Raw genomic sequence first — 15,326 nt, forward strand, 5'->3', positions numbered from 1 at the left:
GATCGTACAGAGGTACTGAAAAATAATTATTTTTGAGAATAATTTTTTGAGACCAAAATGAATTTCAACTCACCAGTCTCAGAAATGGCATGTAAATGGAAATGGATTGAAAATGATAATAGCAGTAATATTGCGCCACAATGTCACCAGTGCCTCCACATTCTTTGTCTTCAGGCGGTTTCAAAGCATTTCTTCATCTTGTTTCCTCACCCTGAAAGCCTAGTTTGTGCAACTCCACCACCGCTGCACACAAGAGCACTCCCACTCAACCTCCCAGCCTGCTGAGAGCACTTGAAAGCAATTTTCTTTTAATCAAGTTCACTATAAAGGCCCCTCTGATGCCAACCTCAGCAACACTACCATTTTGTTTTTTCAGCTCCATCTCTCTCTACATTATATTGATTTCTTCATGAGCGCTATGAAATACTGTTTACTGACATAATGAGAATTCTCTTTGAGTTTATTGGTCTTTCAGGACAGATACAAATGTAGGTACACTCTTTTGTGGAGGCACCATTTTTCAAATATCTGCATCTGCTTTGGAGTAACAAACATTGTTACTTACTAACAATGTTATTGCACTGCAGGTCCACAACTCTAATATGAACTTCTACATTTTTCATCGTTTCTAAATTTCTTAACGCCGATAGTGAAGAAGTATCCAGATCTTTGCTTCAGCAAAAGTACCAATATATGTAAAAATGCTCCTTTATAAGCAAAAGTCCTGCTTTCAAAATCATATTCAAATAATAGTATTACCAAAATGGACATAAAGTTCTTAAAAGAGCTCATTATTAAGGCTGCGACCGACAATTATTTTCACTGATTAATATGCCATCATTTTCTCAATTAATCATTTAGTCTATGAAATGTAAAGAAGTAGTGAAAAATGTCCATGAAAGCAAAAGGTCTTCAAATTACTTCATTTCCCTGAACATCTGCTACACAAATATATTTAATTAACTATGATATGACAAAAAAGAGCACAAAATCATCACATTTTAGAAGCAAAAACAAGCAAAAATCCTGTAACTGTGCTTGAAAAAATTATTTACATAGTTTTATTTAGATTTATTTCCCTTTGATCGACTAATTGATTAAATGTTGATTGAGTCGAGTTGAGCTTATTGAGTTGGAGTGAGTGCTAACTACTATGTATATAGTAGGTTACTCAAAATACTGGATAATTTTACATCTTTGGAGCTCTAGCAGATCCTGAATATCTGATGGAAAATTCATGCATTTGTAGATGGTACCTGCTAACAGCTCATAGACCCCTTAAACATGACAAGTGGCCCCCAAAAAAGAAGAGATCACAGCCCAAAAAGGTTGAGAACCACTAGAGAAACTCTTTAATAATACATTATATTTTAAGATTATCATATGTTTTTAAATGTAAAATCCTAATCTGTGAAGTATCTTTTGACTACTGTTGTTAGAGAAATGTGGTGTGTGTTTGAGTAAATGTGCTTTGCTACATTACACCTCAGCTTAGACGTTCTCCTTTTGAAGACAGATGGGATTTGCAGGTTTTTCCAGACTCTCTATGAGCTCACCCCATGCGCTGCAATCTCTTCTTCATGTCCTCAGGCAAAGAAATTTCTGCTGTATCATATTAGCGAGGAATATATTTTATGGGCAGACCACTTAATAGTCAGTGACCTTGAGCATGATGCTCCAAAGTGCATATGAATGTTACCCTGCTGCACTGTTAATCCAGAGAGTGTTTAAACAAGAGAACCTTGTTTGACAGGTTGTGAGTGCAGACATATGCTGTATTTTAACACTGCTGGTAAATATTGGATTAATTTTTGAGTTGAATCATCAGGATATATGTTTATGACAGACTGTTCATTATCGAATATTGTTGAAGGAGGAGAATTGTAAGACCAAACATGAAACTAAGTCATTGTCTCTGAGGAGTTTTAGCCTTTGAATGTTTGGATTTTACTTTTCATTCTAGCACGCTGCAGATTAGTCTTTACTGAAACCCTAAAACACAGAAACAAACCTTGTAATTTTTATCACAATCAAAACCAGAGCTGTCTTTTTAAACTTTTTGACCTTGATAAGAGACCAGCACAGTGACAAATATCAGATGAACAACAGGACATATTATAAAACCTTTCTTGGCCACTTGGGGCACCTGTAAAAACTACACTAACATACAGTATTATTACCTTTAAGCTAATAAGGCTAACGTGTTAGCAGACTGTTTCCTATTTACAAATCCAGCAGACAAACAGCATCATTATCATTCATTTTGGGTCATGGTTCTGGCCTCCTGGTGAGCACAAGTTGAACACTCACTCTCCTTTTAGCTCAGTTTTTGGTCTCTACCAACCTCTGAAAAAATACCTGGCTCTTTAGCTGCTAGCTTAAATGTTAGCTGCTGGCCAGATAACATAAAATGGGTTATTAGAGCTGTTTCATGGAGGCAGTATGAATGAACCAAAACAGGTATTTTATTTACATTTATAAAAGAAACAAACTGAATCTTACAGATACAGATCTTATAGTAGTAATAAATAATATTTTTTTATCATTGTATGTACTTCGACCCTGTATATTGCAGTTTATGTAATGTAGCCCTTTGTTTGGACGGTTCAATGCAGATGTGATTCCCTAAAACACTGGGGTAGACACTGGATGTACAGTTGTTGTATATGTGGCATTTTTTGTCCACAAGACAAAAAATATGTGTCATTTTCTTAAAATGACTGAATGAAATTTCTGTCTGTGTTAGTTTTGCTGGAATGAGATGGGTGTTGCGACGGCACTGAATTTTCCTGCCATTTTGTACATCTTGTTCGCAGGTCAGGATGCGCCATCAAGGGTCTTTGCTGTGACTGAACCTGAAAACCTGTCAGAGGACTGACTGTCCTGAACGCACAGGTGAGCCTCACTGTTCTTACTGTCTCCTCTCCAAGATTTATAACAATGATCCTCGAAATGATGCATGGCAGCCCAAAGTTTAGCTCCGACATTATGAAGTGTGAGCAGTATTAGACGTGTTAGACAAGTGATCCCTCAGTGTATTTATAGTGTTTTGTAACCGAAGCACTCAACTGTACATCTGCTTGAGCAAAAAACACAATGAAATATCAATATCAATTACACATTTATTATTCACTGCCGTCATCTGTAGATAGGACAATGCTCCAGAGTACGGAGTCAAGGGCTAAATTACATCAACCAAGTGAAAAAGGTTAGAAACTCAGAAACTGACAATCAATACTCCAGAACTGTAATCCTCACCCAGGTCTTAGCAGGACTGTTCTTTCTATGAATTTTAAAGTGATCCACATGTAACTATCAGAGAAGCTGCACAATTCACTTCCTTCTTTCACTCCCCTGCTGCTGCATTGATCCCCAAGAGGAAAACCTGTAGTGCCCATACTGGATTCGAGCCATGTAGACAGAATCAGCAGTGTAGAAGCATAGTGACTCAAGCCTGCACAGACTCACAAACTCACAGCCATAGTGACTGTTTTCTACAGTATGTAGCCTTTACAAACAAAATGCACATTTTCATGGAATACACAAAACTAAATGAGTTTAAATGAAATGTTGCCCACACAAAATCAACCAAAAAATGTTGTGGCTTTTAAATCCAAAACAAACTGTGTTAAATAGGAAAAGCAACTTGATCAAATGTGCAAAAACAAATTCAAGCAAACCAAAAAACCTAACAACTACCACAATAATATATAATTGACTAATCAGGAGGTAATAGTTTAAGCAGAACAATTGTTACATAGATCGAGTATGGAAATTACATCCTCACTAGCTGCCTAGTTTAATTGAAACTCCAAAAAGAACTGTCAGCACAAAAGGTACTTTAATTAATAAAAAGGAAAAATGAATAAAGCTCTAATATATATTTCTATTGGATATTAAAGTGCATTCCCTGTGCAGCAGAACTGTGTGAAAATGTGAATGTAAGTAGAAGCAGAATAAAAGCTTACATACATTAATAGGCACATTTCCTTGACTTCTCCCATTTTCTGTTCCTGTGTTCTATTTCAATTTTCTGTGACCCAGCTATATTCAGTGGAAAAACTGCAGCGCTGCAAAAAACCTCGAGGTGATTATTTTCGCTATCTGTTTGTATCTACCTGTTGTAATGATGATGATATCCTAAGCTCAAGTTGTGCAACAATAATGCAGAATTGTGCAGAGTTCACCCTCCAGTCTGCATTAATGAGATGACTCCTGTGTCCACGTGTTGCTGTTTAATTTAGAGACAGCTGCATACCGACTGTGTGAAAGACTATAAATGCAATCACAGTGTGCATTCAGGCAGCATTTCATCTGCAGCTATAGATGCACAGTATGGAGGTCTAGTAATTGTCCAGCAGTGCACTGGGCCATCCACCCTGAGGTAGTTATACTGGAAAAGATGATGTGAGTGGAATAAGATATTTGCATTACTGAACATGGCCTTAAATCCTATGCTTTGTCACAGTTTTAATGATGGTACCCTCACTAAGCTCAGGTTGCATCGTATCAGCTCTGACCCTTGTGGACTGAGTTCTGGTGACACTTTCCAATCTGTGTTAATGAGATGACTCCACTCTGTCTGCGGGTCACAGTGATATTTACAGAAACCGCTGTAGCGGCAGAGATCCACGCCTCCCCATGGCGCTCCCTCGCCTCATTTGCATAGCTTTCAGACTTCCCTTTCTCGCTCTCCCTCTTTCACCGCTCTTGCTGTGCTCCTCCATGATCGACAGGCTCCTTCGCACCTCTCTTCAGTTTGTGTCGCACATGTTAATTAAAGCCTCTAATTAGCTTTCCCCACTAAAAGGCCGCATTAAATCAGAGTTGGAATGGCAAATGATTCCTGGCATTAGCATAATTGTGTTTTTGAAGTGTAAAGATTCGGGCATTAGGGATGCTAGTACGCGTTTTTGTTTCAGTGATTTGTTGTGTTTGGGGCTCGGGGCCCAAGGGGCCACTGAAGGTTGGCTGGGTGGGTTGTAGGGCCCCAGGACCCTACAGGGGCCACACACTAATGAGGCCTGCTACTCTCTGATGGAGCAGATACAGGAAAAACAAACCTGTGATGTGGTACCCTCAGGTGGTCCTGAGAGCCCGACAGTGCAGAACAGGACACCGGTGTGTGTGTGTGTGTGTGTGTGTGTGTGTGTGTGTGTGTGTGTGTGTGTGTGTGTGAGTGTGTGTGCGTGAGTGAGATAGAGAAGACAGAAAAGAGAAAATGTTATTGTTTTTTTTAATTATTATTATTTGCATGAAACCAGCCATTTGCCTATTGCGTAATGAGACTGGCATAAAACCCCAAGCAGGTATGAAATACAGATAATCGAATAGGAAAGTCAACTAAATATAATGATAATTTTTTTGACTGTTTATTATTTGTTTCAAGCCTGCTTTATACATTTTTGAAGGTGTGAGTCTGTGACCTACTGTCATCCGTAATATCTTCTGTTTATAGCGCTGTGCATATGGACTTCATTGGTAACTGTATTGAGATATCCGGTCCAGGTAGAGTGATGGTTTCAGAATCAACTTCCTTGTTAGTGTTGGTGAATCCACAGAGACTCTCATGCCCCGGGTCATGTCCTCTATCCCAGAGTAATATACCTGGATTTACTGATGATTAGTGCTGTGCACATCCACAGCTATCAAACATGACTGAAGCTGTCACCATCCCATGAATCACACCTTGGGGCAGACATGATGTACTTTTCAGGAACTTCCTCTGGGCGAACTTGCTCACTGAACTCACTGTGGCTAAATTATTCAGGGTGAACTTGTCTACTCAAAGGCACAGTACTGGAACAGTGACAGTTTGGGGGTTGTGTGATAGCTGAGAGTGTTGTCATATGAGTTATTATTGAACCAGCCAGATATACCACAGTGCAGCAGATTCCCGCTCCGGCCTTGAATCTGCTTCGGGCATGAAAACCCATTAAGATGCATGCGAGGAAGCAGTGAGAGAGCTGAAGAAATGATGTAAGGAGAGCAGGGCTGCAGACTGAATTATCACCACTTCTGCACAAGGCTGCTTTTAATTTGATTAATTCTAATGAAATGATTTTTGTGTCAGCAGTCAAACCATTTCTGTTTCTTTAAGAGACCACAGTTGATTATATAAGGACATGCCATGCTGCCATGTTCCTTAGGTGACAGATGAAATTATATGGAATGTTTTTTTTTTAATGGCACAGAAACATCCTGTGCAGTAACATTTGCTTTTATGTGTGAGATTTCTACAGAAAAACACAAAGAAAATTCAGGGTGCAAGAGAGGAGGAGGAAGGAAGGAGAGAAACAGACACCAAGTCAGAGAAATATGGAGGCTGCAAGCAGCGCCAGACACTGTTTGGAAGTCTAACATTCATTATGTCTGTTTCACTGGTGCTGGTAGTTAGAACGCAGTAGGAGATCTCAGACAGCCATCAGAGAAACCAAGGGCACTGCCAGAGGCATGATTTACACAACAAAAAGGCATTTCGCCCTGTGTGACCTGGACATGGCTTTTTATTGTTTCTCAAAGTTTTGCCAAGTGTATGTGGCTGAAGGCGGCAAAAGGAAATATTCCTGTTGTACTAGGTGTGATTGTCGGCAGCGGTGCCCCCATTTCAGCCTTATTGTATCCGCGCTGATTGCAGGTCCGACTAGTCAACAGGTGTAAAGTTATGAGCTGCACTACAGTTGGAGTGAGAGGCAGAGCTCTGTCGTATTTATAGAAAAGCTGGGCATTGTGTCGAACTGCATGACTGCAAGTTCAGCTGAATAATTTCTTTCATGAACAACACCATTTTATCAATTTTTGGCCCACACAATTATGTAAGTGCAGTATTCCTAAAACAGGTTGTGTCAGGTTTAAAAAAGACTGGTGTGGACAGTACCACGTAGTATAATATAACAAATGTTAGGCTTTGCAACCTATTGGCACAAATGTTGTAAAAAGATACTGAAATTGAAATCGTTCCGCATATTCATTTTGTTCAATTTAGGTGCAAAACAAACTGTGTTTTCTACGAGCTAACGCATAAATGAATTTAAAACAAGAGTCTACGGTCATGCTAGCAGCTCTAGGGCTGAGGCACAGTGCTGCTATGAGCTAAATGCTAATATGCTCACATTAACAATGCTAAGATGCTGATGTTTACCAGGTATGATGTTTATCATTATTAATATTTCAGCTTTTTGAGCAATCATTCTAATATTTGCTAATTAGCCCTAAACACAAAGCGGTGTACAGATGACGCTGGTGGGTCTTGTAGGTATTTAGTCATAAATGACTAAATGACTAAATATTATTAAATATATATTTAGTCATAAATGACTAAATTGCGTCAGATTAAAAGTGAGGGCCACCAAAGTTTTTACAGTTAATCCAAATGGGTGCATGAATTTGAGCAGCAAAATTGCATGTGGGACTATCCAGTAGTTGCTGAGATATCTTGCTCAAAAGCACAGTCCAAAGAGCCTAGAGCCATGCTGCGAGCATGGCTAAAAATGTTGATTAGCCATTTTTGCCTCTGGGACCTCCAAAAGCAGTTGGCAAAATATGAAAACACTCCTCAGTTTAGTTTGTCTTTTTAAATATTAACTTACACCAGATTTACTGTAAAATTCTCTCATTTTCTCCTCTTCCTCTCTGACAAACAGGTGGTGGTTAAAGCGTGAGTGTTACACAGTCACAGGTCTGTGTTTCTACATGAGATCATTAGACTTTAAATGAACCATGATGTGCTTACAGGTGTGTATCTATTAGCCATTTCACAGCAGCTTGGAGAGCAACTCGGCTAACTGGAACTGAGGACCAAAGCAATCTGTTCAGTCAACACAGTACAAAGAAAAAAGTTAGAACTTATTTCTTTTGTGAGAGATTTAATCTATACTTCAAAAGAAAGAAAGTCATTACCGGAAGTTCACCGTATAGGTCATTTCTTTTTAAAAATTATCATTTTATTAATCAAGGACTTCTGGTCTTTAAAGGTGTTCTCATCTAGTTTGTGCTGCAAATTTTACATTAAAGGAATGAGATGTTTTTTTCATCACAGAGTATTGAGGGAAGTGTGTGTATTCACCTTTAAGAGTGACAAACCAGCTGGATGGAACCAATGACAGGTTGACAGGAGCAAGAATAAACTTATATTTTCATTAAAAAAAAAAAAAAATCATCGTTTAAGGTAGGGAGCGGGAGAACAGGGCTCCAGATATCATGACACAAATATGACAGGTAAACACACACACACACACACACACACACACACACACACACACACACACACACACACACACACACACCCTCTGCAGCCCTGATTGAGTGTAAGTGTCTGCGTTGGCGGTCAAGGTCAGCTGATAATGGGAGAGATTGAGGACGGGGTGAGGTGGCGGGGGGGTCGGCAGCAGTCTCAGGTAATGAGATTTACGACCCTGAGCTCTCACTACACCCCACCCTCTCCCCACTGCACCCCCACCCCCCCTCACCCATCGGCTAACATGATTTATAGATCTAATAGACGTCAGCGCTTCTGCCTAAGATACAGGCTTCACATTATCACTGAGGGAGAGTCATCCGATCAAAAGGGCAAGACTACAGAGACAGCTCTGTCTGTCTGTCCCCGTGTGTGTGTGTGTGTGTGTGAGAGAGAGAGAGTGTGAGTGAGAGAGAGAGAGACATGCTGATACATTGGTGCGTAGCACAAAGACACCAGAGTGTGTATGTGTTGGCATGAAACATACTAGTTATTTAGATTCTTTACATTAATTTGTTGGGAAAAGTCACTTTTAAAAATAGTCTAATACATATAAATACAAACTAGAAAAGTAACTCTTATGTTACTGATTTTTTTTTAAAAACAGCACTAATTCCTATTTTTTAATAACAGCTCAGCTTCATTGAGCTTTTAAGCATCTTTCAGCTCATTGTTTTGGTTTTTCTGGCTTCAGTCTCACCTCTTGCTTGCAGTTCATTAGTACAGTGAAGCATTTATCAGCTTAAGAGCCAGATTTTAACCTCAGGAGGCCCAAAAGCAGGGCTAAAAGGAGAGGGAATGTCAGACTTACAATCATTGGATGGCCAGAGTTTCCAAATAAATGTTAATGTTGCTCTGTTTCTGGATGTTTAATTAGGCAGTTGTTAGCCGACAATTGCTAATATATTTGCCACGAGTTTATATGGTGATAATCTGTCAAATGCGGTGTTTACCCATTATTCGGTTGCCTCCAAATGGCTGAGGAAAGAAAACCACATTTTTGCAGTTTAACATGGCACAGCTGTTTGCCCGTTAGTCATCGCTCTCACCAGTGCCACTTTTGGAACAACAGATATAAAATAGTTACAAGTTGTAGTCTTGTGCTCTCCACTGTGCAGAACCACAGCCAGGATTTTAGAAACACTGTGGTTCAAGTACAAGTACAAGAACGCAGACAAGACATATCTGACCATCAACCAAACTCACTAAAAAATCTCACAATTATATATTATCACTTTATTTAACTTTTCAATTATATTTCTTTAAAGTGTACCCCTTGGCATTGTGGTCTGGTACCAGCAAAGTAATTTTGAAGGAGAACTTTAAATTCTGCTAATGTGTTGATGCTGTGGAACATGATTGCTCTGGAAAGCCCATTTAAATTATGATTTTTCAAGTCGTGACATGTTTTAATGACACACAATAGAAGTTTCAATTCTACAGACAAACATCTTCACACATTCTGATATTGTCAACTTAACTAAATACTGAATAAAATCACTTAACCTAATAATATTTGTTTGCTAAATGTAATAAATGTAAAGAGTGATGAGGCAATAACAGTCCAACATGGAAATATACCTAAAAACACATTGCACAAATTAAAAAGCAAACATAAAGGGCGATTAGCTGCCACACAGAAGTAATGGCATTACTCCAACATGCCACCCTCATGCTGTTGTGCTCACAAAATGACATTCAACTGAAACAACACACAAACGATGCCATTGTTCCAGTACGCTGCACAAGTCAGCCGAGGCACAGCGACGGTAAGGATGGAAGCCATTGAACTTACTGCTCATTACCAGTATAACCTCTCCTAGAGCAGCAAAACAACAGAGACCACATTCAGTGTCTGTTCAGCTCTGTTTACTGAAGCTTCTGCACAAAAAACCCAACAATATGGTGACAGCCAGATTGCTTCCCAATAGATGCAGTGCTAATATTTGCACTAGGCCTGCTGTACGTGTTGAAAATGATGGCAGACACACACAAACACGTACAAACACCCCCTTCAGTTGTTTGTTCTTATGCAGTCTCCCATCTCAGTGTATTTTGAGAATTAAACCAATAAGCCCCCCTGCTAAGCCCAGCCTTGCAGTTATTGATGTGCTGCCTTTTTATTGTCTGGAGTTTATTCAGTTCATATTCACTGTGTCTGCCTTTGTACCAAGAAGCAGTTTCTTTAAACAGACTGACACTGAGGGGCTCAGAGAGCAGCTGTGAAATCTGAGGCAAAAATATGTTGTAGAAATCAAATTAATGCTCTGATATCAGTTTAGCACAAAAATATTTTCCTGACTTCTTCAACTGTTTATAAAAGTTTGCACATTAATTTTTCATTTTGTTGAAAAAGATAAACAAAGACAAGATTAAGGAGTATGTCAAGATTGAAAAACTTTCTACAGGGACATTGCAAACAGTCACTGATGAGATTTCAAAATAAAAGTGGTTCAAAACCAGTCTAAAGGACATTTATACGACCAACTGTATCCAACCCCAGAACACAGCTTATACCCTTTCTACGGCTTACATTAGTCAGCTGTGAACATCTGGCACACAAATTTTCTCAGCTCATTTGAATTCAAAGAGAGGTGCCAAATTGCTCTACAAGTGCAGGAAATACAATTTAAAACTCAGCCCACCTGCATTTTATTATCTAATTTTAAATCATTAACTGCACATTACCTTAAGCCCGAATATAAGTCACATTTTTTGAAATAGAAGGCCAGAGTATCACTAATGTGATTCTCAAACACCTCTTCATTTTCAGCGGCACTGTATTAGCGTTCCCTTACAGCAGAAAGAGTTGAGAGCCAACTTTTACTGCTTCAGCAGTAATTTAACAATACTGAGGTTCAGTCGCTAGATACAAACATCTTGTGTGAATAATAACACTAACACTGTCATAGCACCAGAACTTCAGTGCTGTCTTTCTGTACTTGCAGACATTTACAATGCATTGTAAAACACAGCCACTGACTTGAACTGGCCACCGCCAATGTTCAACAAAACGACACATGTTTGAAATTCATGTAAACTCAGGGATACTTAAACTTATTTTTCAAGTCCAGTTTCCATAAACTATCTGAGACACACTTTTTATTATGGTTTAAATACTTAACTATATTTCCATGTACACTGTAGGCCTACTTATTATTCATACTTATTCATACCTTCCTGCTGCTGTAAATAGGAGCCCAAATCCACATCTGAAAATAGTCCCCAACAAATGCATTATATATATAGCTATATAAACCTATATATAAATATTTTGCCTTATTTTAAAAATGAAAGTATATATTGATACTCTATATACTTAAATATATATAATGTATATATTTTTTGCTTTTTGATGCCATCTCTGACATTTCTTTATCCTAGTAGTTCTTATCCCCAGATGCTCCTAGTATTTCTATGAACCCGCCCTTTTAGAGGTTATTTTGATGACACTGTGCCCCCCCCCCCCCCCCCCCCCCCCCCACATGCCTCTAAAATCATATTCTATCATCTCTCCTACATCATTTTATCTCATCATACCCAGTGTCTCTGTGCGGGCGTGTGTGTCGGCGCTCAAGCTCACAGGGATGTTTGTCACCTTGATAACAGGTGGGATAAAATGTGCAGTCGGGCAAAACTACAAAGCGCATTCTATTGAAAAAGTTCAAGATGCTATAACACCAACGCTCTTTCATTTCTTTTTTAAAATGTGTTATTTAAAACAGGCACACACACACAGAGAGAGAGATGCTCTTATTAATTTTGTTTATTTGTCGGCTACTCAGCTCTTTTCACCTGAGGTAATGTTCTCGGCTGCGAGGACAATAAATAGTGCTGCTCAAGTGCCTCAACAATTTTCAGCTCAATAGAGAAAATGCACTGTTGATTTCTCTGCGGTGTCTCGGCTGCTTTATTAGTGCAGAACTAAAGGGGCTTTTTTTCTTCTTTTTTTTTTTTTTTTTTTACCTCTGTTGGTAAAGAAAAGTCTTCTGAGCTGAATATCTTGAGGTTATAGAAGTAATCAAAATGCAGTCCATGGAGAAAAATGAAACTTTGAGGTGATGCTGAGGACAGCTTTCTATTCTGGTTGGACAGCAGAGTGTTATACTATAGTCTACCTGTTCTGAATTTGTTTATAATTTACTTCTATGCTACAACAGCCAAACTGAAAATGTACACTTCCTTTATTATCAGTTTCAGTTTGGTTGCAAAGACTAAAAACAATCAGCTTAACAAATGCACACTCAATAAAAACCACAGCCGTTCACTTTGAACACATGCAATCAAACAAGTAGGCCCATAGCAGCTCTTCTATGCTGAAACATTACAGCTTTGTTTCAACACAGTGGAAGGCGAGTGTTGCCAGAGAGAGCTTAAAATGGCTGCTGAAAGTCAGAATACTGGAGCTGCACCAAGCCCAGCAGACGGTGGACAGGCTTGTGGTTGGATGGCTGGGTTCGAAGGCAGCAGCTTGTTAGGGTGGAAATGGATTAGCGAGAGGCACAATGGGAGTCTTAGGCGTGTCTGCGGTGTTGTGTTAAAGCCCTGCCTACATTGCCCGGGCTGCTAGACTCATTTATGCCCAGCGGTGCATGCAGCAGCCAACTCTCACACACAGGGCTTTTCTAATTGCCATGGTTTCTTCTGTGCTTGCAGCGACAGCCTTGATTCAGCATCCATCAAAGCCGTGAATTAACCTGCGGCGCCGCACAATTGTTATGTTTGTCACATGCAGCTGGTAGTGGAATTATTTCTCGAACACTGTTGTGTCACATTGTGGGAGACACCGCAGACATTTTTATAGTTGGATGGAGAGTTTGAGAACAATGAGCCTGCAGATTCCAAGATAACACAGTTTAGTTCAAAAATGCTAAGATTCTCTAAAATCATTTATTTTTCCTTCCTTGTCATTGCGACACATGTAAAGGATGGTATGTCCTCACTAGTCAGCATTTAAAGGTGGCGTCCATGATTTTAGCCATGCTAGGAGCAGCATGGCTCTGGGGATGGCGAGGTCAATGTGTTGGTCCAACACATTGGTCCAGACTGAAATGTTAACATGCTAAACTGAGATATGTTAGCATTTAGCTCACTGCACCACAGATCCCAGGTGAATTTTAAGTGGAAATAACTTGCTACTCTCTTGACATCTCATATGAGACAATAGTTATTCACCTTATAACCTGTTTCAAACTGTTTATGGCTCACATTTGAGTAAACAATTGCGTGTTTACTATGTTGAAAACAGTGGCTGAGTGAATACTACTATACAAGTCAAAATGTGTGCCGTGAACAAAAGGCCTTTTCATTCTCACATTCACACACAGGGAATTTAGAGCCTCCAATTAACCAAAGCTGCTTGCCGTTGGACTGTGGGAGAAACCGGAGCACCTGGAGGGAACTCACACAGGCGAACTTCACACAGAGAGTTTATCAAAGACAAATCCAAAAAGACAGACAACAGCACTGGAGGCACTGTGTGACTGACAGGTGATCCCTGGGAAGTGCAGTTCAGTGAAAAGATACCACAATAAAGAGAAACGATGGATGTTGCTAGGCTAATGGTCTCAAAAATACACCCACTAATATTTTCTGCCAGTAAATGCATTCAGTACTTGTATATTAAAGGATACATCGAAGGACTCACTATATTTTTCTTATGTCATGAAAAGAGCAAAACCAGCAATGAACTGATCTAACTAGCAAGTGTTTCTTGTGTATCCTAATCCGAATGTAGCTTATTCCTCTTTGCCATAGAGCGCCACTGTTCTCCAAAAACTCTTAAAAACACATCAGTAAGTGACATGTTCCTTAAATACAATGAACCTGGGCACTGAAGTTTATTTTAAGTCAAACCCACATACACCATTCTGCTGCTTGTATTCACTAAATGTATTAATCCACGGCTGAAAATAGTCCCAAACAAATGCACTGTTTAAGTAGGGTTTATGTAGGGTTCAACGCTGAGAACACTGAGAGACAGACAAGCACATTGTTAGATTTGTACTTTTCATGGGACGTGTAGATCATTAGAAAAATGTAGAACATTATTATCTTTCAAGAAGTACACGAGGAAAAAGGTCAGGAAAAGTCTACATAGTTTCGGTTGCAGAAATCACGATCCAGACGGTTTTTAAAAAGTAGGCAACACCAAATATGTGTGCGTGTATGTGTGTGTGGTCATGGCTCTAGTTTTGTGAAAGTGCAGTCTGGGTAAATGAGGATTGACAGGCCCCTAATGCCCTCTGCAGCAAATAAATGGATAATTGAGAAGCCTGTTGTGACGCCCCCCGTCCTATGTCTGAGATGAGACACACAGCCATCTGAGCACTCTGGTGACACAGACAGAGATTGATTTCGTGTGTGTGTGTTGGAGGGAGGGGGGTCGGGGGGGTGGGGGGGTGGTGTCAGAAAGTTGAATTTATTCTCTGACTTTCACAGTATCAGTCACACTATTTACATATTCATTTTTCATATTATAACGCTTTGACAGTGCCGTTGTTCCGCTGCTGCCACCAAAGTGTCACTTTTACATTTACTGTGGACCTCTGAATACCAGAGACGCACATCACATACCAGATTTGAATCCAACCTCGCATTTTGACATCCTCACTCTCTTACCCCTCAGAAATAAACATTTACGAATCCCAACTTGAGCCAGCTACATCTGCAGAGGACATTTGTGTGACGTTATAAAAAGCTTCAGAGCAGCTCCTGGATAGACTGTGGATAGATACAGTACTTTTAAAACAACTGTTTAGTCTATTCACTGAAAACAAACTATTCCGTTTACAATGGCATAACAGAGAAAAGCCTGAAATGTTCAGGTTTGAGCAGCAGAAACCAGCAAATGTTTTCCATTTTTGTCGATGACATAAATAATTATATCACAGTTAATGGATCAATAGACTAATTGTTTCTGCCCTAAACTTATGACTACAGAGCAAAAACACCAAATCTTAATTACAAGCATTTGTATTCAGCATTCACATTGTCTTAATGTCTTAATTAATATCTTTTAGCATAACAGATGATGTAGGGAAGAAGAAAGTGAATAAATAAATACCAAATAAAAACACCCAACACAGGC

The 15,326-nt window shown here is 39.4% G+C and overlaps 1 long non-coding RNA gene across 1 annotated transcript in view; it reads left to right on the forward strand.

Annotated features, from left to right (window-relative positions):
* Positions 1 to 2,815: 2,815 nt before the first annotated feature.
* Positions 2,816 to 15,326, forward strand: part of LOC139635466 (uncharacterized) — a 36,728-nt gene continuing 24,217 nt past the window's right edge. The window contains exon 1 of the long non-coding RNA XR_011694220.1: positions 2,816 to 2,895. This is a non-coding gene — a long non-coding RNA (uncharacterized lncRNA). The remainder of the gene's footprint in view (positions 2,896 to 15,326) is intronic.

The sequence above is a fragment of the Trachinotus anak genome, unplaced genomic scaffold (assembly GCF_046630095.1).
Source record: "Trachinotus anak isolate AG129_WGS33_773 ecotype Australia unplaced genomic scaffold, CSIRO_AGI_Tana_v1 ptg000018l, whole genome shotgun sequence".
Taxonomy (NCBI): Eukaryota; Metazoa; Chordata; class Actinopteri; order Carangiformes; family Carangidae; genus Trachinotus; species Trachinotus anak.